The following is a 23,302-nucleotide window of genomic DNA, read 5'->3' on the forward strand; positions in this document are numbered from 1 at the left end:
TCCTGGTGATACTAAGGAAAATACTAATAAAATACTGCTATAATGTGCTGCATCGTTCTTAATCACCTTTAACAAAAAGACTTGTCTGCCATGATGGTACTCCAACTTAGTTTCTGAGAACAGAGATCTGTCTTAAATATTCAATGTTTATTTCATATTGGCTAGAGATTGAGACTGTGTGATGTCTAAAGAGATTTTAAAAGAAAACGGTCTATGTCTTAAGTATGTACCCCCTATTTTGGCATTTTCCTTGGAGACTGACTAAAGTTTCTAATTGCTTAATTGCTATTAGGATGATTGACTATTATTTATTGAATTGACATCCTGCTGAGTTAGTATGGAGCCCAAGTTCTATTTAAGTTACATGTTAAGGACTACTTTTCAGAATTTTGAGGCTAGTATATAATAATTGTAAGAACTAAATACTTACCCCATGCCTGCCTATGAACAGAATAGCTATAAATGAGAAAGTGGTCCCAAAACAAATGCCAGTGAGTTTTAGAGTAATACTGAAAGCCAGTGAAATATTGTGGAGATGTACTGAAGCAAAATGTCAATTTGGCAGACAGGATGCTCTAATGTAGAAACTAGATTTTTGTAGCATTGTAGTGATGGAATCTATGAGCTTGGTTTTTAATCCATTCTCAGTAGACTCTCAGTCGCTTGGAATTTTTCTTCCATTTCTTGTAACACTTCCTAAAAGAAAAGAAGACAATAGTAGACCTGCTTTTATTATTTTAATGTCTCCACTCGCCTTCCAAAAATTTCATGTCCTCAGAACATGGCTTCCACTGGGACACTTGAAGTCAAACAGCTTCTGGATTTACCGATACAGGCTACTTACTACTAGGAATTTGAGGAATTCTTGGGAGGTGTCTCACCAGGAACCCAAGAAATGGAACTTTAGGTGTGGTTAGCAAATGACTTGGAACTGCTTTAGGAGACCTCCTTGGAGACAGAAAAATGTTTTCTATAGGTCTAGTGGGGTCCAAGCCACACAGTACTTTCCTTTCCATAGTGGACTTCCTCGCTGCTCAAGAATGAGTGTATGGCAGGATGGAGAGTGGCTGGAGGTCATGTGTCAAGTTCCTAACTGTGAGTGGGTAGAAACTGCTCTTGCATTCTTACAGAAAACCATTGAAGTGAGTCCTCCTCTAGGGGGCAGTAGAGTCTGTTATAGGCTCAAAATTGCCTGGCTCAAGTTCCTGAGGGAAGGATTGATTAGGAAGAATGATTAAACCGTCTTAGACTTCAGAATACATTAAGCAGACATCAACTTTACAATAGTTGCTCAGAATCTCCCTGAATTTTTGTGGTTAGTGAAGTTAACTGGGGCTGCTGTGGGCCAAGAGCTTCCCTGCAGGAGCATTACAGATGAAAGAGCCTAAACCCCAGATCTAGGGAGGACTTGAAGAAGAAGCGATGAGGCAAGGCTGACTCAGCCTCTCTAAGTGGGTTGCTTTATTTAAAGTGAGGTTTCTGACCCTGAGGCACCCTTGTCAGGGGTGTGCCAAGTTGGGAAGGGTCCTCCTTGTTTAACAGCAATATAATTTTTCAGCTACCCAATTCCCTATATTTTATAGTACCTAGAATAGGAGAAAAAATTTTCTGGACCATTTCTGATTACCCAAAACTTTGGTGGGTTGGTTTGGTCCCATACTGCTTCAATTATGTTGGTGCAGGTCATCTAGGGGTCAAGTGCCCATGTAATAGAAACAATTCTCGGTGCACCTGGGTGGCTCAGTTGGTTAAGTGTCTGACTTTTGATTTCGGCTCAGGTCATGATCTCAGGGTTGTGAGATCAAGCCCTGCATCAGGCTCTGTGCTGGGCATGGAGCCTGCTTAAGATTCTCTCTCCCCCTTTCCCTCTGCCCCTGCCCCATTCCCGCTCGTGCATGCATGCACTCTCTCTCTCTTTCAAAAAAAAAAAAAAGAAGAAGAAGAATTCTATAAAATCACCTCATCCTGATGTTACTGAAAATGAATATCCTGGGTGGGCATTAAAATCCTACTGCTGATGCATTTCCTTTACAGGTTTATAGGAGAAACTTAGATGGACGTGGGCGTAGTACGCTTTCCACTGTACATGGTGGGGGCCCGTGTGACCCAAGAGAAGAAGAGAAGCATGTCGGAGTGTGATGCGTGGCAGTGGTGAGTTGTACAAATACATACGGTATTCTCCTCGTGGTAGTGTGAATAAAGATCCAATGGGGCCAAAGGTAACAGAGAAAATAGAAAATTACTTCGCAAATATCCGTAGTCTCCCTCAACCCTTTGTTTTCTTCCAAGCAGAAAAAAGTCTTTCTGGTTGGATCTCATTTTCTAAGCAGAGTTTGAGTGATGGGATGATGATTCTTACGAGAAAAGCAGTCGAAGCCCAGGGCAAGAGTAAACTTAGAGGGAAAGTCATGCAGCAGGGAGAGCATCTGTAGGCAGCCCTAGCTGTTGGGGAGAGACTGGTAGGAGGGTCCCTCCTCTATAAGGAGGCAGATGAGAGAGAGGGTGGCAGAGGGAAGATCACGTTGAGGGGCCGAGCTAAGTTTATAAAGAGTTGAGAAGTAAGAAAATGATCCATTAAAAAGAATGTTAAGTCATGTGGCTTGTATTAACAACACACGATCCGTTTGTAGGCATTTTACCCCACCAAGAGACTTCGTAAAGATTCCAACTGCTTTTATTTACTATTTGAAAATAGGCCATTTGGGGACAGGGACTCAATTATATTTAGATTCTAATTCAATAGCCTATCGATTTGGAATACTATTATCTACTTATTAGCCTAAATTACTTCTTCTAGTTCATTCTTCACTTTATATTTTGATAATACACTTTCCTAAGTAGCAATAAATCTGAGAAATATTTTAGAAATGTATTTTTAAATCAATAAAAAAATAAAGTCCTAGCCGGGTATTACCAGGCCTCCTGCCAAGTACAGTAATTGTTACTTGTGGAATTTTCTTAGAATGGCCAAGGCATTTGACTCAATAAGTATAACTCTGGAACGAGTAGTTGGGTGGAGACATTCGTCTGTTGGAAAGTTGGTGGGTAGGTCAAGCCCATATGCTGGAAGAAGAGATTTATGGATGGATTCACTCAGCACATCCAAGAAACGGGGTATATGTTTTCTTCAAATTGAATATTGAATTTCGCTCGCCTGTGCTCTTGATTCTCCCTTTCTCTTAACCATTTCTCTGCCTTTTTTCCTCTACTCTTGTTGTTGTTGTTGTTCTTTATACTGTAGCAGTACACTGCCTATTAAATTATACTCTTTTGGATATGTAAGTACAAAGACCACCCTTAGGTCATGTTAAGAAAGGGCGGTCAGTTATTTAAGAACACACATGCAGTGGAAAGAAGCCCCATGCTGTGAGGAACTGAGGCAGTGACAGGGACCCTGGGGCCACAGCATCACTGATCAACCAAGCACCACCGAATACATGGTTCTCAGCCCCAGTGTCCAGATCCAGGCGTTGACATTTTTCTCTCTGAATTTCCTTGCTGTTCTTTCCAGTTTGGCCGTGTGTGGAGCAAACCTGAAGAAATGCAGAATACAGGTGTAAGCAACTAAATCGCAAATGGTATATCCTGAGTGCCAAATGTAACTTAAAAAAAAAAAATTCCTTTGCAAATGGGCTGGTTTATCTCTGAAGTGTTAGTTAGGATGTACCCAAACGTAGAGAACAATTAAAGAATAATTTTAAATTTTAAAGAGTTCTTCACGGTTGTACCTTTGTGAGGTTCTGAACATGATTACAGTACATTTTGTTTCCTCCCCCTGTTTATTTCAATCCATTGAACATATCTGTCAACAATTCACTGTTGCTTTTAAAAGTCAAACCATTAACCTAAACAATGAAAAAGTATAAAGTTTTTCTCTTGTTTGATTAGTCCATACTTTAAAAATCCTAAACCACGAGATGTGGTTGTGCACATCTCAGGGGAGACTTCGCGAGTGTGGCTCCATGTGCAAGGGGCTGTTTAGGGACTTCAGCAGGCCTCATCCATTCTATTTTTCCCTTGCACGTAAGTCACCTTAATATCCATTATGTTGGAAAATTACTATACTATTATTTGGCTTCTTTGTCCATTAATGTAAATAGAAAGATCCCACATTTTCTAAGAAACAGGTAAACCAACCAAACAAGAAGTGCTCAAGGAGATAATAGTCCTCCCTTCCATCTGTAGTATCTGAAATATTTCCATGCCTCTTCCCCTAAGACATGAAGCCTAACCTTCAAAACTACTTTAAATAAATTTAAACATGATTTAAAAGGATATTCGGAGAACTTTTCAGTCCACGAATCCCTCGAAGTTGACTTGCTTTGCTTAGAATTCAGCCCTAGACCACATCGAGGAGGAAGCGTAAGAAGTAGGATAGGCCCAACAGAATGGCAGCTAGCTGGGAAAAACATGGTGCTTAAGCTGATGCTAGACTCAGAACGGAGCTTATTAACATTGTGTAACTGTGAAGAATCCAAGAACTACATTTATTACGAATCCAAGAATAAATGAAGTCATTTGTTTCAGGCGCGTTAGAATTTTGCTTTGGGATTTTATGGGGGATGTCGTTCCCCATGGCAAGACTTCCTGAACTGCTAAGGTAGGAAAGCTCACATCTGCACCTCTCAGAGACCCCCGAAGCTAGGGTTCAAAAATTAGTCTCTACAATCAGATAGGAGGCACAAAACCTGAAACGGAGGCGAGGCAGAGTTTCTCTTTCTTCCGTTTCTGTTGATTTCGCTGGCAAGCGTGATTATGTGGGAATTGGGGTTGCCTGCTGCCAAGCTCGCAGGGTCGATTCTGTGGCTTTGCGGGGCTACGGCTAGTACAGAGTCCAGGAGGGGCAAGATGGCTCTGGAGCTAACGGCTGTACCTTCCAGATCCCTGGACTGCAGCTAAGGTAAGTGTTCCTAGAGAAACGTTCCAGGGAGAGCTTCCAGCTTCCCAGCTTTTCTAAATGCGGTCTAGGTAACGGTTCCTTTGGCGAGCCAGTGTTACAGACTCATTCTGCAATTATTGCTGGAGGCCGGGCTTGCATCCAATTCTCCATCTCTTTCAAGGATTTTATAAAGACCTAATTCCCTGATTTAAGTTATTTCCTGCTTAAAATAGAGCGTTTTCTGTTATCTCTGACTGCAACTTGATTGATAACAGCATGTGAGACAGTAGGCTAGATATTCAGCCTACTTGGGTTTGAAGGAAATGAGGATTGACTTACCATGAAATGATGGAATAATCGTAGTTCGCGGCACCTGGAATAAAGTGCCTATAGAAAACATAGCTTTGAGGCGCACCTGGGTGGCTCAGTCGTTTAAGCGTCTGACTCTTGATTTTGGCTCGGGTCATGATCTCGGGGTCGTGGGAGCCCCGCTTCAGGCTCCACACTCAGCAGAGAGTCTGCTTAAGAGTCTCTCTCCTCCCCCCACCCCGCCTTTCCCCTTGCTTGAGTGTTCTTTCTCTCTCAAATAAATGAATAATAAAATCTTTCCATGAAAACCAGATAGCTTTGATAACTGAGAGATAAGGGCCATGGCACAGGGTAACATGACAAACAGGGGAAAACTGGCTACTGAGAGAGATTAAAAAAAGAAATGAGAGAAAAAAAAAAGAAATGAGAAATTGAGGGCTTTAAATTTTCTGCTCACTACAACGAAGGAACCAGGGAATTTTTAGCCTTAAAATAATTTTCTCTTTTGTGGGTTGTTGGTAGCCAGAAATCAATCACACAGTCTGACCCTATGGCCTCTCAAATTACAGCATAGGTTGAATTCACAGACTTGCCAGATTTCTTATGTGAAACTGCATTGCTTGGGAAAGAGGAAGGCTCTGAGAATTGGAGAGGTGAGCGTTGAGAAGATTTGGAAAATTCTGCTTATCCAAAACTAAAGCCACCGACCATCCCGTGACAGCAAATGTAGCCCCTCCAACCTCATGTACTAGTCTTTCCCTGCTTTAAAAACCCCCAGTGATCTTTGCCGATGTAGTCACTTTGCCTGGGGATGCTAATTTGCCTCGTGTCCCATCCTACCTCCCCCATTTCCTCCAGACCCGGAAGTAGAATCTGATCTCAGAAGTGCTTTGCACTTCAAAACACTGCAAGTTTACTAAAGAGGAAATGCGCTGATGCTCACAAGATTTGGAGATCTCACCGGGTACCCCACTGCACAGAAGGAGTTGGCCTCATAGAAGAATGAAATGGCTTCTTGAAAACAGTGCTTGTGGGGCTAGCCGGAAGAGAGTTGGGGTCTACACAGAAGAGGAAATGTCTTCCCAGCCAGTGACCAATGGATGTGTGGTCTGGGCAGGAAGGAGTGCAATCCCTAGGAGAACCGTTCCCGGTCTGTTGAAGACAATCTTGCTAATTGTTGCCTTCTACCTCACTAGGACCAGGGCATGCAGCTCGGGTTGGTCAGCTCTCAGTTCCATGTCAATCCCCAGTACCAAGCATCAAGTCCACTCAAAAACAGATTGTTTGAGAATTGGGAAGATGGTAGTTCTCCAAAGGAATATGTGGGTGTGATTGCCGGAAAGAAGGGAAAGGAATGGGTGGTAGAAACAACTGTTGCGTCATCCGGGAAACCCCACTGCCCCATGTGTCCCGCATGTCGTCAGAACGGCTGAAAATCTACCACAACCAACTCGTTACTGCTATTTCAGATGGACCGTTTTTAAAAATGGCAAACACTTTCTGCTTAGGGTCTTATTGTCATTGCACAGATGAGGGGTTAAGTAATCTGTCTAGACGGGTAGAAATGAGACTTGATCTAGAGCCGTTTAACCGCAAAGCCCCTACTCTTTAAAGGAAAAGACTAACCTAAATAGTGCACATGCCATGAAATTCAAAAGGCACTGTTAAAGGATATGTAGAGAAAAATAATTATCCCTTACTCTCCTACCTCTCAGATACCAGTGTATCTGCCACTCGGGTGACCTGGAGCCTGGGCTGGGTCCTCCTAGGGTGCATGTCCCCCCAGCCTGCTGTCTTTCTTGTTAACACCCCAGGGGCACCCCCAAGGTAGAGGACAGAGCTGGGGTGAATACAGCAGAACAGAATGTGGTGAAGTCCCTTTCTCACGGCATTGGAGTATCACGTTTGAAGAGAACAGGTGGATGGGCTTGTGAGAGGGAATGCCACATCCCACCGGGCCTGACAGCTAAGCTGCCCTCAGGCCAGTCCTGGCCGGGAGGACTTCATCCTTGTCCACAAAGAGCTCGGGAGACACACAGGAAAAGCCTGTCTCCTGCATCTGCTTCAACAGCCCGGCTCTCTGACCCTTGAGCAGCCACTTACACGGTCTCCTCCAGACACCTGGATTAGGCTGGGGTTGGATTGCTACAACTGGGGGAGAGCGCAGGAGCCAAGGTGGGGAACTTGCAGCCCCAGAATTCTATCTTTTGTCTTTTCATCTTCTGGGTATTTTCCCCAAGTCTCCTGCCAAGGAATGGCCGGGGCAGCCAGGAACCACATGAAAAACTTTGCTTGTTGTTTTGACACTGGTAACTCTCAGGAAGATGGAAAACTGTTCGAAAGGATTGTATGCACTTTTTTTTTTTTAAGATTTTTTATTTATTTATTTGAGAGAGAGAATGAGATAGAGAGAGCACATGAGAGGGGGGAGGGTCAGAGGGAGAAGCAGACTCCGTGCCGAGCAGGGAGCCCAATGCGGGACTCGATCCCGGGACTCCAGGATCATGACCTGAGCCGAAGGCAGTCACTTAACCAACTGAGCCACCCAGGCGCCCGAGGATTGTATGCACTCCTGAGATGTTATGTACCTCATCTTTGAAAAATAGGCCTTGGGTTTGCTAAAGCACATAACGTCACCTAGTTTGAACTTGATAAAGAGTATAAAAGCCATTTAAAAAGTTGTGTGGTCCTCCAAGCATAAGCATGTGGACAGATTTTGAAGAGAATCTACTTAAACCTCCTGAAATTCATATTTCATCATAGAGGAGCGTATATTGTTGTTTCAAGAACTTGATTATTAGATCATTAAAGGCTGTATGTAACAACAAGATTTTTACCTGTGCTTGAAAATTAAATAAATAAAGAGAAAAAATGCCTTAATATTTATTAATAACAAGATGTCTCAGAAAAATGTACGAAGTATCGTGTACTCAACCTAGTAATGCAAGTGTACTTTTTATCATAAGAATTCATCGTACTTGGGGCGCCTGGGTGGATCAGTCGTTAAGCGTCTGCCTTCAGCTCAGGTCATGGTCCCAGGGTCCTGGGCTCGAGCCCCGCCTTGGGCTCCCTGCTTGGCGGGAAGCCTGCTTCTCCCTCTCCCACTCCCCCTGGTGTTTTCCCTCTCTTGCTGTGTCTCTCTCTGTCAAATAAATAAATAAAATATTTTTTTAAAAAGAATTCATCGTACTTTCTGGATTTTTAGTAGGTGCAACACACAATTTGTTTTGTAATCCCTTTCTGCCCTAAATTGAAAAATAGAGATTTAGGAAAGTAGTTACTATTGCTATGAATAGAAAATGGCATCTATGTTTCAATTTTGAAAAATAATATATGCAGTTAAGGAGAAGTGAGGGGTGGTGGCGACAGCAAGGTTGAGGAGTCTGACCGACTGGTGCCCTCTCTGCTTCTGCACTAATTGCTCGATACTTTGGGATAATTACTTGACCTCTCTGAGCCCTTCAGTCTTTTCTTCTGTAAAATGGGGACAATAAAAGCTATCAGATGATTGAGAGGATAATGGCACATAACAGCCACTCAATAAGAGCTTTGTTTATCATTACTAATATCATGGACAAAAATTGTCAGCCAAGAGCAAAATGTACTTCCTCTGAATGGTAAATAATTAGGTTCCTGAACTAAAGTTGGTTACAGTGGCTATTATGTAAATTAAGCCATTATCACTTCGGATTATGGAGATTTCTTTATACCTAGTAGGACAAACACAGTATGGAATCTGTAGATGATTTTATAGTGTGAAATCAGTGCCTCATGTGCAGGAATATTACCCTCAAAGTTGGACACATTGTGTGTCCCTGAGCGAGTCCCTCAGCCACACTCTGCAACAGTGTTATTATTTCTCAAATACTGGAGATGGGGAGCAACTTGCAGGCTAAAATTAAAAGACATAATGGTTTTGTTTTGGAGAAACCGATTCATCAATATGTTGTGGTTTTTTTTCCCCATGGCTATAAAAAGTATTTGAAAATGTAACAAAATAAAGTAGTAAAAAATCTTGGTATGTATTTTTTCCTTGAGTAATGAGGCGCTCATTCAAGTGCTCTTGGAAAAGATTATTTTGTGCTCTGGTCAAGGTGGCCTACTTTCTTTTTCTGTTGAGGGCTTTGCAATTAGAACTTATTTGTATTTTCCCAAGGAGTGTCCACTTTGGGAAGAAAGAAAATTATATGCCTGAAGAATATGGTTGGCCAGTTTATTGTTGTTTATATCTGTGCAAGACCTAAAAGGAAATACATAGAATTCAAGTTTTTGGGGGGTTTTTTGGTGGGGCGGGTGGTGGGGGGCAGATATTGCGTCCCATTTTGTTTTATGATAGAATAATATTATTTCCCCTGTTTTAGTGTGTTCAGAGGTGAATTCTTTGAGCTCAGTCTGAACCCAGCCACATACGTGTGTAAGAAATGGGAGGGAGAATGAATCAGAAGTCCTTCCGTACAGGAAGTTTTCAGTAAGTATGTTTTCCTTCTTCTGAAAGATTCCTTAAACACATTTCAATTCTTCTGAAATGTTCATTTTGGGAGACTGTCTCCAAAAATAAATTCTTGCCTCTGAAATTATTTTTTACTCATATGGATTTGTTTCTGTGTCCTGTATGTATCTCGGCCACCTGGTACATTATAGGGAACCGAACTGTCACCAAGAAGAATGTGTAACCACAATTATCCTTAGATCAAAAGGCGTTTGCTGTGGGCGCGTGAAATAAATTGATTTGTAAAGTGCAGGTAGTAGAGTCCAAGAGGAATCCGCTGCTGGCAAGATTTTTTCATTCATTTGTGCTAAGTGCCCTCTCCTGGTCACTGAGAGTAACGTTCAGGAGCTCATTTCTAGATGCTGCTTTGCTCTGAAACCTGGCAGGCCCAAATTGCATAGGTTGTTTGTGCCTGGCTTCCCATAGGAGAAAAGCAACCTGAAAACAAGGGACTTAATTCCACAAGAGTTGGGGTCTTATCTCCATCCCTCACCCCAGCACTTTTGATCACCAAGCAATGTTTGGCTAGCTTTGTGTGGTGGGGTCATACTTCTGTTACCTGCTGTGCTCTTCTCTTTTTCTGAGGACTTCACCGTCCATCCAAGGGGATCCTGCCTATGGCCCACTTGTACACGACAAATGTGGAACAGGCAGCCAGCCTCGGCCCTAAGCAGATCAGGAAGTGAACATCTTCCTATCCCCATGCTCACTCATGCCACCACATTTGGGCCAGTCACAAGAGCTTTAAACCCCAGGGAAGGAGGGGGGGACCCCAGTCTGACTGTGTGTTAAACTTGAATATCTGTGAAATCACTGCATTTTACTCATTTTGCCTTAAGTTGTTGGCATCAGGCAGAGGGAGGTTCTCAGAACCAGAAATCACATGAAATTTATCACTGAAAAAGTCTATCTTCATAAACCTGTTTAAAAACTGTGATTGAATTAGGAACTCTTCTAACTCAACAGAAAAACACAATTTTTGATCAGAGACCTTAGCATACCAGCATTGGGAGCGAGTACAGATGTCTTGTAGTCCAGTTTCTTTCTTCCTTTCTCTCTCTCTTTCTTTCTTTCTCTCTTTCTTTCTTTCTTTCTTTCTTTTTCTTTCTTTCTTTCTTTCTCTCTCTCTCTCTCTCTCTCTCTCTCTCTTTCTTTCTTTCTTTCTTTCTTTCTTTCTTTCTTTCTTTCTTTCTTTCTTCTTTCTTTTTTTGCCATCCAGTTTCTAGTCGAGGACAGAATTGGACTTCCAATCTCTTCTGAGAGAATGAGGTAAGTGTATTCCCCCCAGACAAAGAATAGGCTTGCTTACTATTTGTTTAAAAAGTAGTGGCTCAGTCAGTTAAGCTCACGACTCTTGATTTTGGCTCAGGTTGTGATCTCAGGGTCGTGAGATCGAACCCTGCATCAGGCTCCATGCTCAGCGCAGAGTCTGCTCATTCCTGCAGTATTTCTCTCTCTCAAATAAAGAAATAATTTTTTTTTTTTAAAAAGTATTGGATTCTCCAGGCGCCTGGGTGGCTCAGATGGTTAAGCGTCTGCCTTTGGCTCAGGTCATGATCCCAGCGTCCTGGGATCGAGTCCCGCATCGGGCTCCCTGCTCCTTGGGAGCCTGCTTCTCTCTCTCTCTCTCTGTCTCTCATGAATAAATAAATAAAATCTTTAAAAAAAAAAGTAGTGGATTCTCCAAGTTCACTGTTCTTTAACTGTGATGCAAACCTCCTGTATGCGTTGAACCCAATGAGCATATTGGGTCATGCTGGGGGACTTGGGGACAGGGGAGCCAATATAAATATGCTGATGCTCGTGCTGCTTTCTGTGCCATGAGTCAAAGAGTCCTGTGTTTCTGATTCAGGATCTCAAGTCTTCAGCCAGCACTAATGAAATGAAACAGCAACAGGCTCATGTATTAGTTTGTAAGTGGGGTAAAATCAAATCCCAGATCCGACAATAGCTGCCTCACCAAGTTGTAAATATTTTTATATGGTACCGTTCTGCAATTAATAATTTCACCTTCTTTATGTTAGATAGCAGGCCAGTGCCAAAAAGCTAATTAATTTACCTTATCAATTTATCCCACTTTGATGAGAAGCTATATATGGAAATTAATTTAGAAGTAATGTGAAAATATGTTAATCCTATAAAAAGTGTATTTCCTATTAGAAAGCAAAATGTTGGGGAAATTTTAATAAGGCATTCTATACCCCTTGTTCTTCCAAATAGGAAAAGAGATAAAAGCCAGCACAGATTTGATAAATATCTGTTTCTCACACTAAGATTTTGAACACGTATCTATTTATTTACCACAGATAACCCTAGTGCCCACCCCACTGTTACTGGTACACAGGAGGTGCTCCAGGAATATTTGTTAAATGAATTTATGAATAGAAATACTCTAAATTTTGTTAACTCTAAGATAATTTTTCCAATTACCATAAAAATGAATACCATGAGTCAATCACAACTAAGGATGGGTATGGTTATGGGAAAGGGCTCATTATTTTAAGATTGGTTTCATTGTAACTAGATACATACTGTTCCCAATGATCTTTTCTTTTCCATTTTAAGAAAATGAATTAGGGCGCCTGGGTGGCTCAGTCGTTAAGCGTCTGCCTTCAGCTCAGGTCATGATTCCAGGGTCCTGGGATCAAGCCCCACATCGGGCTCCCTGCTCAGCGGGAAGCCTGCTTCTCCCTCTCCGGCTCCCCCTGCTTGTGTTCCTCCTCTCGCTATCTCTCTCTGTCAAATAAATAAATAAAATCTTAAAAAAAAAAAAAAAAAAGAGGGCGCCTGGGTGGCTCAGTTGGTTAAGCGACTGCCTTCAGCTCAGGTCATGATCCTGGAGTCCCGGGATCGAGTCCCGGGATCGAGTCCCGCATCGGGCTCCCTGCTCAGCGGGGAGTCTGCTTCTCCCTCTGACCCTCCTCCCTCTCATGCTCTCTGTCTCTCATTCTCTCTCTCTCAAATAAATAAATAAAATCTTTAAAAAAGAAAGAAAGAAAGAAAGAAAATGAATTAGAAGCGTAAGTATGATTATGCCTAAAGTAAAAACCAAAAAATGGAAGAGAAAAATATTTCTATTATGGAAAATTTTAAGCACCAGTGAAAGTAGAATAGTAGGATGTGCTCCCAGGTACTTACCATCGGCATCTTATGAAACACGGTCAATCTCACTTAACTATAGCCCCCACTCCTCTACTGGATTATTTTGAAACCAACTCCTGAGGGCATATCTACTTATCTTACAAATACTTGAGTACAAACATACTTTTTAATGAAAAATATAGAATTTGCCAGAAAGGATAGATGGTTGTCATGAACTTAATATTTCTAGTCAAAGTGAAGCATGAGCAGAAGTGGTATTTCATCCTTAAAAGTACTATTACATCTTTGGTATGATAGCTCTAACTTTTACTCAGGCAGAGAGAATTTCGAAAGCTCTCCTTGCTTTGTTTTTGTTTTGTTTCTTTTAATGTGTATCACTGAATTTAGAATATACTGATGATTTCATTAGATCCAGGCTGTTAACGAGACCCAAATAAAACCATTTCAATTTTAAACAAAGTTCTCCATCAGAAGTAAGGATATGTCCTAATGACCACCACTTTCAGAGTAGAATTGTTAATGTTGGACCTCCATGATGGGAAATCTAAAAATAATTATTTTTGTCTACTAAAATAGCCATACTGACTTTTTTTAAACAATGTTCAAAATGATGTTATCATTTGTCAACAGAAACAATTTTGGGGAGTGAGCTTAGTGCATGTGTGCATCCACATGCTTCTGTATATACACAATCAAAGTGCTTTAGAACTGTAAGAAAATTCTGCAGTCTGTTAGCTTATATTCAGTCAGCACATATAAATTTGGGCTGTACTTGATAAGATATTAAGAGACTTGTGGGTACATAAGTGTTCCTACTGCATCCAGCCCTTGGATGTCCCAATGATCCAGTAGCTAATAGGTTGAAGTATAGCCCAGCTGAGAGCCTGTATGACCCTGTTCTAGCATTAGGCAGTGCCCTGATCCGATGGCTGGGTGCCCCTGCCTGACTGACTAAAAACATTTTGAAAAACTGCTCAAACAGCTTAGAAGATGGTATAAAGCTGATCCAGGGAATAGATAAAAATGTGGGACAAACTGTGGCAGGAAAATCCCAGAAAAGCAGGATGGAGATAACTAGAAAGCCTGGCTAAGGGCTCCCTACGTGCATTAAAAAAAAAACAACAACAAACAGAACTGGGGCGCCTGGGTGGCTCAGTTGGTTGAGCGTCTGCCAGGGTCCTGGGATTGAGTCCTGTGTCGGGCTCCTTGCTCAGCGGGGAGACTGCTTCTCCCTCTGCCGCTCCCCCCTGCTTGTGCTCTCTCTCTCTCTCTCTGACAAGTAAATAAATAAAATCTTAAAAAAAAAAAAAAAAGCAGAACTTACTCATTATTTCAAAGTGAGAAGACCAGGTGGGAAATAGATTATAGAGACGATAATAAAGTCGTAGTAGAGCTATAGAAAGAGTACCTGTTCTGAACACTACAAAGCAAGCAAAAAAAAAACAAAAAAAAAACCCCAGTTGACGTTGTCGATAAAGGTTGTTGCTTACAGGTTGAGCACTGTAAAAAAAAAAAAAAATATATATATATATATATATATATATATATATATATATATATATATATATATAGCTTATGTGATGCAATATAAATTTGCCAGGAATGGTTTTGTAAGAAACTTTATCAGCTTATGACTACTTCATAACCAGCCTTCCTAACCGGTGTTTTACCTTCTTCTGTGTAAAGCACACTCATTAGTGCCCACAGCTTACTGAATGTTCACAGACATCAGGCTTTTCTCCAGTCTACCAAGCTCCTACCAGCCAAGGTAAACTTTTACCCATATATGATAGTTGTATTCATTCTCCAGTCTGTTTACGTCAGCCGTGCTTACAACTTTAACTTATAAATTATTACAAAATTAGTAAGAGTGAAAAAAGGGAAATCGTTGTTCTTATGAAAAGTTGAAAGCTTTTAAAACACTTGATAGAGATGAGTCGCTAAAACTAGCTGTTGAATTACATGTGGACAATTAGTGTAAAAATGGGGAGAGGGAAGAATCATTTTACTCTAGAAGGATTTTACACTTAGATTGCTTTACAAGCATCTTCAAAATCTCAATCAACCTCAAAGAAATAAAAATTAGAAAGTATAGGTAATGCATGATGAAGTGGTTTATTTAAAAAAAAAAGCAGCATGTATTCTATCATTTGACCTATTGGCATCGAAAGGTTGTGAATAAATATGCATGCATTTTCATAAACAGTGAATAAATGTCTATTTTTAATTTGAAATAGAAAGTTAGAGTTAAGTATAATTTTTTTATGAGTAAGTGCTTGAGCTGAACTTTTAAATGAATAACCAACTATTGATCCAGATTGCATCAGGATTTCTGTTGTAAACGACTGAGCCAACTAGAAGCCAGAAGTTAAGTAAGAATTTTGTTATTTTCATAAATGTCCTTTATAGAACTATTTATAAGACTAACAGAAGGGACTAGAGACTCGTATAAACTTTCCTTGTGTCTCTCATGTACGCTATTCATGTTTGAAGCGGAAACGGAGCAAGAGTGTGGTTCTTTTGTCCTCTACTGTGCGGGAGAAAGCGCGAGAAGAAGGTGAACTGATCCAACAAAGTACTGTGATCTGTGTTTACTTGTGCACAAGGCAGCAACATCCGTTGCTCAGAGAGGGGAGGAGCCGTGGGTTCCAGGCTCTGGCTCTAGGCTCTGACTTCAGGAGATTGGAGGAACGTGCGCCACCTGAGGGGACCAGGCTTTCTCCAGAGAATTCTACCCCAGCCATGATCGCTAACACTAGGAATGTGTAATACAGTGAGAGGTGGAGCTGAAAAGTACTCACCATGATTCAAATCCACCCCAGATGTACTTTCTTTGTTCTTTAAAATTCTCATCTTGCCTTGACAGCCCCATTCCTGCTGATGCAGAAAAATAATTGCACTTGCCACTTCGAGGCACGTTATTCTCTTAAAATTCAAAAATGTTTATCAGGGTTCATGTTCACTGTCAAGAGTTTTGCTCCCTTTCTTTCTGCCCACACTGACGTCTGGATATAAGGGGAAGCTGATGCAGCCTTTGAACGTGGGGGAGGGCAGTCTTTCTCACCAGCATTTGCTCAGATACCCTCATCTTGCCTTGTTCCTGGGAGAGGGTTGTGGTGTCTGCTGAGTTGAGCTGGTCTTTTACAGACTTTGCTGGCGTGCACAGGTCAGTGATCATGGCTATAGACATGGCCTCTATGTATGATGACCCCTGTGCCACCACAGTCCTCCCGGGTCTGCGAGCCCCATACATGAGTGCCCCACTGGGAAGCTCCAGAACGTTTGCCTGCCTTCTGCACCCCTCACTGCAGGGTGCAGGATTCTGTGAGTTTGCCAAAGGGCCCTCCATCAGTTATTGCTGTTCTGCTCCTGTGAGCCATGTTGCTCTTAAAACAAACTGGATGTTGGGCTTTGCTCAGGAACATAGTCTTCCTGACTCATTCTGTGGACAGGGACTTCCGGCTCCAGTGCTCTTGAATCATCCCTCGACCAGTTTGATATCGCTCCTCTTTACCCAGGGGATGTTGACCCTAACAGGTGAGCTGGAATACTTGGCCATGTTCCCCCTACCCAACTCTTACCCTTCTTGGCTCTGCCACACAGCAACTGGACAAATCTCCCCCTATTCCTGTTGGATCAAGGCTCTCCTGAACACCATTCTTCATTCTATTTTTTATTATGGTTTACAATACATATGCTCAGACCCTCACATTTTGTTCTTGATCTATAAGGGGAAGTTTAGGGTTTATTTTTTAAAACTTTCTATTTCAGGGATGCCTGGGTGGCTCAGTCGGTTAAGCGGCTGCCTTCGGCTCAGGTCATGATCCCAGTGCCCTGGGATCGAGCCCCACATCGGGCTCCTTGCTCAGCAGGGAGCCTGTTTCTCCCTCTGCCTGCAGCTCCCCCTGCTTGTACTCTCGCTCACTCTCTCTCGCCCATGCTCTCTCTCTCTAACAAATAAATAAAATCTTTAAAAAAAAATAAAAATAAAAAAATAAAAACTTTCTATCTCAGCAAGGGCTGGATTTCGATGCTATTATTTCACAAAGGACTCGAAAGAATTTGCTTTTAGATTCAAATCTGAGCAACGGCATTTTTGATCTGGGGAATATCTATCTATTACTCCTTCTCTGTGACAATAAAACTTTGTGTCTAGCCTGAATTGCTGAAGGGCAATAGTGAAAAAAAGCGGGGGGACTGGATTACTGTGAGTAGGTATATTCTTCCCAGGGTAAAATATGACCCCAGGCCTTCTTCAAGCCCTGTTGTTTATATGTGGATACACACCTGCTCAAAGTCATTCCTTGTTCTGACCCAAGAAATAGCAATAAAAGAGCCCTAAGAAGCTGAGTTCCTGGGTGAACTAACTGGACACTGAAGAAGTGAGTAATAAAAACACCAAAAGTTAGGAAGTGTCCAGTATCTGATACAGCTAGGGGATTCAGATGGAGATACCATTTGCATAAGTCCTCATCTCTAACCCTGAGAAAACAAGGGAACATAGCTCTTTTTTTTTTTTTAAAGATTTTATTTATTCATTTATTTGAGAGAGTGAGAGAGAGAGCACATGAGAGGGGGAAGGTCAGAGGGAGAAGCAGACTCCCCGCCAAGCAGGGAGCCTGATGCGGGACTCAATCCCAGGACTCCAGGATCATGACCTGAGCCGAAGGCAGTCGCTTAACCAACTGAGCCACCCAGGCGCCTGGGAACATAGCTCTTGATTCTCAACATGCTCCACCCCCCGTCCCCCTGCTGACCTCATGCATCTCTATCAAGTGTCAATCACAAAGTAGCTTTAAGAATGTCTTCTTGGCGGGCACCTGGGTGGCTCAGTTGGTTAAGCGACTGCCTTCGGCTCAGGTCATGATCCTGGAGTCCCGGGATGGAGTCCCACATTGGGCTCCCTGCTTGGCGGGGAGTCTGCTTCTCCTTCTGACCCTCCTCCCTCTCATGCTCTCTGTCTCTCATTCTCTCTCTCTCAAATAAATAAATAAAATCTTTAAAAAAAAAAAAAAAGAATGTCTTCTTGGCCTTGTTTGCCCATTAAAGTATAGACATAAAGAAAACAGTTCCACAGATGGGTGTTTCCTCTTATGAGAGCCATTTCCTTGGGTCTTCTCCAAAGAGAAATTGACAGAAGCACTGGTAAGGCATTAGGGGCAGATTTTCTTTCCTTTCCAGAACCTCCCAGATGCTCCACTGTTTTCTCACTTGTATTGTTTCATTAAGAAGTTTGGTACAATTCTGGTCTTTGTTCCTAGGTACATAAAGTTTCTTTTCTTTGGCTCTCAAAAAAATGTTTTATCACAGATTTTGTGCAGTTTGGCTATGATTATGATTATGTGGTTTTCGTCATGTTTTTTGTGGTGTGGTTTATTGAGTTTCTTGCAGCTGCCAGTTGTAATTCTCACCAAATTTGTAATTTTTCAGGCATTATTTCTTCAAATATTCTTTTTGTCTACCCTCCTTTAGGGACTCCAATTATGTGTATATTAGGCTGCTTGATGTTTTTTCACAGCTATCTTATGCTCACAATATATATTTTTAAAATTATTTTTCCCCTGTGTATTTTATTTTGGATTGTTTCTATTGTTATGTCTTCAAGTTCATTAATCTTTTCTTCTGTGACATCTCATATGTGCAACTTCTGCCTCTCTTAGAAGAAGCATGGAGTCTGCTTGAGAGTCTCTCTCTCTCTCCCTCTTCCCCTTCCCCATCTTGCTTTTGATTTCTCTCTCAAATAATTAAATCTTTAAAAAAATATATCATTTCCAATATCTTTAGATAATATGAAATACTTGGGGATAAATCTAACAACAACAGATACTCAAGTCTTGAAAACTCTAAAACAGTGTTGAGAGAAATTAAAGAAGACTGAAATTAATGGAGAGTTATTGCCTGTTCACAGGTTAGAAGATGTTAAGATACTGCAAAGAGGTTAATTCTCCCCAACTGATGTATACGTTCCACTCAAACTAAAAAAGGAAAAAGAAAAATCCCAGCAGGCAGTTTTGTAGAAACGAAGAAGCTAATTCTAGAATTCACATGGAAATGAAAAAGGCTTAAAACAGACACAACGATTTTGAAAAAGAGGAACAAAAGCAGGAGACCAACACTACCCAATTTGAAGATTTATAAAGCTGCAGAAAACAAGGCAATATGGTATTGGTTTAAATACAGACAAATTGATCAGTGAAACAGAGTAGAGGGTTCAGAAACAAACCCACACATATATGGTCAGTTAGTTTTCAAAACAATATAACATAATTCAAATTATCTTCTCAACAGATGGTGCTGGAACAAATGACTATCCATATGCAAACAAATTTCAATGTATATCTCACACCACATACAAAAATGAATTCAAATGTACACTCTAGAACTACAAATTTTTCATTAAAAAACACTGGAGAAAAATTTTTTGACCTTGGTTTAGGCAAAGATATCTTAGATACAACACCAAAAACAGGACCCACACACACAAAAAAATCAGTAAATTGGACTCTATCAAAGTTAAAAATCTTTATCTACAGTAACCAAATTATGGAAATAGCCCAAATGTCCATCAACTGGTGAATGGATAAAGATAGGGTATATATACAATGGAATATTACTCAGCTATAAAATAGAATGAAATCTTGCCATTTGCAAGGACATGGATGGAGCTAGAAAGTATTATGTTAAACAGAATAAGTCAGAGAAAGACAAATACCATAGGATTTCACTCATTTGTGGAGTTTAAGAAACAAAACAAACGATCATGGGGGGCGGAAAAAGAGAGGATATCCAAGAAACAGAGTCTTAACTCTATAGAACACACTGATGGTCACCAGAGGGGAGGTGGGGAGGGATGGAGGAAGTAGGTGATGGGGATTAAGGAGGGCACTTGCTGTGCTGAACTCCGGGTGATGTATGGAAGTGTTGAGTCACTAAATTCTACACCTGAAACTAATATTACCCTGTATGTTAACCACCTGGAATTTAAATAAAAATTTTTTAAAAAATTAAAAACTTCTTCAAAAGTCACTTTCAAGAGAATTAAGACAAGTCAGAGACTGGGGGAAATATATTTATCTGATTGATAAAGCACTTGTATCCAAATTTCATAAGGAACACTCAAAATTTAATAATGGATAAACAATCAAAAATTTTAAATGGGAAAAATATTTTAACAGACTATTATGAAATAATCAGCGTCTAAACAGTGGATATTAGAAAGCAGAGAAGAGGGCCTCATTTTTAGCCTGGTGATAGGTGATAAAGCGAGGTAGTATGCCTTCAAGTACTTGCAGGATTCGGTACACTTCCTCCAGCTAGCACGAGGTGAGTGCTCTGAAACTTCTCATACACGTATTATTTGTTCTGTCTTCCTTTACATACCCACCAACTCCTCGATTTTAATAAAAATTAAATTAATTTCTTTTCCTCTCATACTACCAGAGTGCTAGACAAATGTCATCTTGCTACCCAAAACAATTTTATAAGGAGCCAGGAGTTTATGCTGTTTTTCTAAATTGCCATTCTAAAATTCTATTTTCAAATCCACAAAAATATATTAAGGCCTATCAGGTATAATCTCTCACACTAAGTATCGTTAAGCAAACAAACAAGTATAAAAAACAACCTTTATCATCAAAGAGTATGAGATGTAGCTAGAGCTAAGGAGCACGAGTTTTAAAGGAGAGAAATTGAATAGAACACAAACTGAAAATAACTGTTCATTACAGACGGAAGAGGGACTTCTCATAACGCAGTGTATGGTTAAGTGTCCAGTGAACATTCCAGACAATGGTTGCCATAGGAAATTTGAGGTTCATAATCCGGGCTAGTTGGGGAAGTTTTTCTTAGAAGAAGTAGGACTGAAGTTGGGTCTTGGAAGGTTTTATAACATGCACCAAATGTTTGGCTAGACCTAGGAAACACACAATTGCTTTTAATAAATTGTTGGGCTGATGTTCTGTGTTCAGAGAGTCAATATGTTCAGGGGATGACTCTGCCAGTAAAAAGTCAGGCCCTTTCGATGCTGCTGCTGTCAGCCCTGCCAATGGATTGCCCTTCTCCCAAGCCAAACACACCATGGGACTGAAGTCTGAAGGGCAGGGTCAGGAATAGCCCACTTGACAGAACTGGGATGTGTTTGTGGAAGTACACGCTGAAGCACCTGTGCCCACCCATGTCTGACGTGGTTATTAGTCCTTCGCTTTGTCCAGTGGGAAACTTGTTCACAGATGTTGCTGGAGGGAAAGAAAATGCTCAGTGTTTATGGGGCAAATCTGCTCTGAAGAAACCATTATGTTCAGCTGAGGAAATGCCATAGTTATTTTGGTATTCCTTTAATTTTGGAAGCCTGTATGATTTGCAGGGCTGACCAAAAGGCTTTTTAAAAAATCCACAAATAAACATGAAATTCCTGTTTAATATGGTGGATGTTATTGGTTTTCGAAAAACAAAAGAACAGTCACTCTTGAGCCCAACCGAAAAGCTCAAGGCCTTTCTGGTATGGACAACCCAGAAAACTTATGACATAAGCTTTATTTCCGAGTTAGAACACCTACCTCAAAAAGTAGGCCCTGCAGGAAGGCCCTTTCTATTCTGAACATTTCTGAAACTGGTAGCAAAGAGCAGACAGATAAAATAAAGCTAAGAGGAAGTTTCCATAAATCAATCTCTCATCGGCGGTCAGGGGATTTTTCCCCCTTGAAACAATAATCTCTAGCTCTTTTTAACTGAAGCCTTTTCTGAGCTGGATAAATGGAGGAGAATGCATTTGGGTTCTTTATCCATCTTAATGCCTAATAAAGTGTTTATTGTCTCTCAGAAAATAGAGTAATTTATAATTTTTTTTCATAGGTATGTAACCTCTGTCTTGATGAATCAAAGTAATTCTGGAATCAGTTGGGATCACCTGTGATGGTTGATGTAAACCCCTTTCTGGACATTCTTACTTGGGGCAGGTTGGAGATTACCAGAGGATGATCGCTGATCTTGTCTCTGTCTCTGTTGAGAGATCTGATTACCTCTGGTCTTAAATTCCCACTTCTATTGAATTTGTAATCTCCTCTCATCCCACGTGTGGTGTATGACACTGACTTTTGCAACTGACCCAAGGCTGTGTGTGGAGGAGAATTTCCCAAAGATTTGGAGCATGTGTAAGGGTGGAATGGGGTAGATGGTAGGTATCTGTGTTTATAAAAATACTCTAGGGTGCCTGGGTGGCTCAGTCGGTTAAGCGACTGCCTTCGGCTCAGGTCATGATCCTGGAGTCCTGGGATCGAGTCCCGCATCGGGCTCCCTGCTCGGCAGGGAGTCTGCTTCTCCCTCTGACCCTCCTCCCTCTCATACTTTCTGTCTCTCATTCTCTCTCTCTCAAATAAATAAATAAAATCTTTAAAAAAAAATACTCTAGACGTTTCTATAACCAACAGGCCCTCTTTTTCTAAAGTAAGGACCTAACCTCCCCTCCACAGTATAGCTTTCACTTTTACTCTTCAGATCTCATTACTCATTCTTTAAAGTTTTACTGGCCCCCAATCCAAGATTCCTATAAAGTAGTTCCTCTCTCAAACTGGCCCCAGACCAGTGCTATCCAGTAGAACTTTCTGTGATAGAAAATTTCATTTATTTAATGCCATTGTCCAAATATAAATGAGCAAATCGTGATTCTCTGTTGAAGTGCTTGATAAATAATTTCTTAGAGCAGCCAAATAATTTAATATATCTAAGCCATGGTTTTAAAATATATGATTTGTGTTCTTCATTTTTAGGTATACTCCAGTTATATATATATATATTTTTTTTTTCTTTTGTCCATTGTCTCTAAGGAAGTTTGGCATTTCCTACAATGGAAGGATGTGCTTGATTTTTGCCTTAATATACTTCCCTCTCAGAAATTAAATATGCCTCTGCTAATGTGCTGTCCTGCATCTAATTGTTATTTCTTTCAGTATAAGGAATGAGTTTTGGGCCCCTGCAATTTTTTTAAAGGAAGTATTACTTCTCCCAGGAGTATAGATTTTGTTTCACAATATATATTTGCCTTCCACATTCCTTCCTTTAAAATGTTTATTACAAATGTTAATCTCAAACAGATGGGTTTTGTTTTTGTGATTGACTTTGTGTTTAATAGATGCTGTGAACCCTTCACAGAAAGACTTTTGCTTCTGAGCCAAGGCCTGGCATGCTAATTCCTTTCTGAAACACTGCCTTGTTTAGTTATTTGCTTCTCCTACCTTTACATCTCTTCTGCTTTTTTTGGCACCTAATCATTCAGGTATTACATGAAAATTTAGCATTTCTGTTTAGGAAGATCAGAGAAGACTGATGCATGCCCAAGCATTTCCTCTTGTGATTTGAATTCCATCTTCCAGGTGTTTTAAGTAATGCAATTGTCTTCATTCTGTTGGGTGAAATGAGTTCTGCAAAAGGAACCTTTGTTATTGGGCTAGTAATTTATTTTCTATTAGTTTATCACATTAAGTAAAATATCTATTTTTATCCAGTCAATTGTAGTTTCCAGTCTTAGC

The 23,302-nt window shown here is 40.8% G+C and overlaps 1 non-coding gene across 1 annotated transcript in view; it reads left to right on the top strand.

Annotated features, from left to right (window-relative positions):
* The window catches only part of LOC123855674 (uncharacterized), a 58,481-nt gene continuing 35,179 nt past the window's right edge, over nucleotides 1-23,302 (top strand). Inside the window, exons 1-2 of the transcript XR_010412962.1 lie at nucleotides 1-5,841; nucleotides 9,550-9,656. This is a non-coding gene — a transcript (uncharacterized LOC123855674). The remainder of the gene's footprint in view (nucleotides 5,842-9,549; nucleotides 9,657-23,302) is intronic.

Source organism: Mirounga angustirostris, unplaced genomic scaffold (genome assembly GCF_029215605.1).
Source record: "Mirounga angustirostris isolate CCGP_5_RB_7025 unplaced genomic scaffold, mMirAng1.0.hap1 SCAF_7, whole genome shotgun sequence".
Lineage (NCBI taxonomy): Eukaryota > Metazoa > Chordata > Mammalia > Carnivora > Phocidae > Mirounga > Mirounga angustirostris.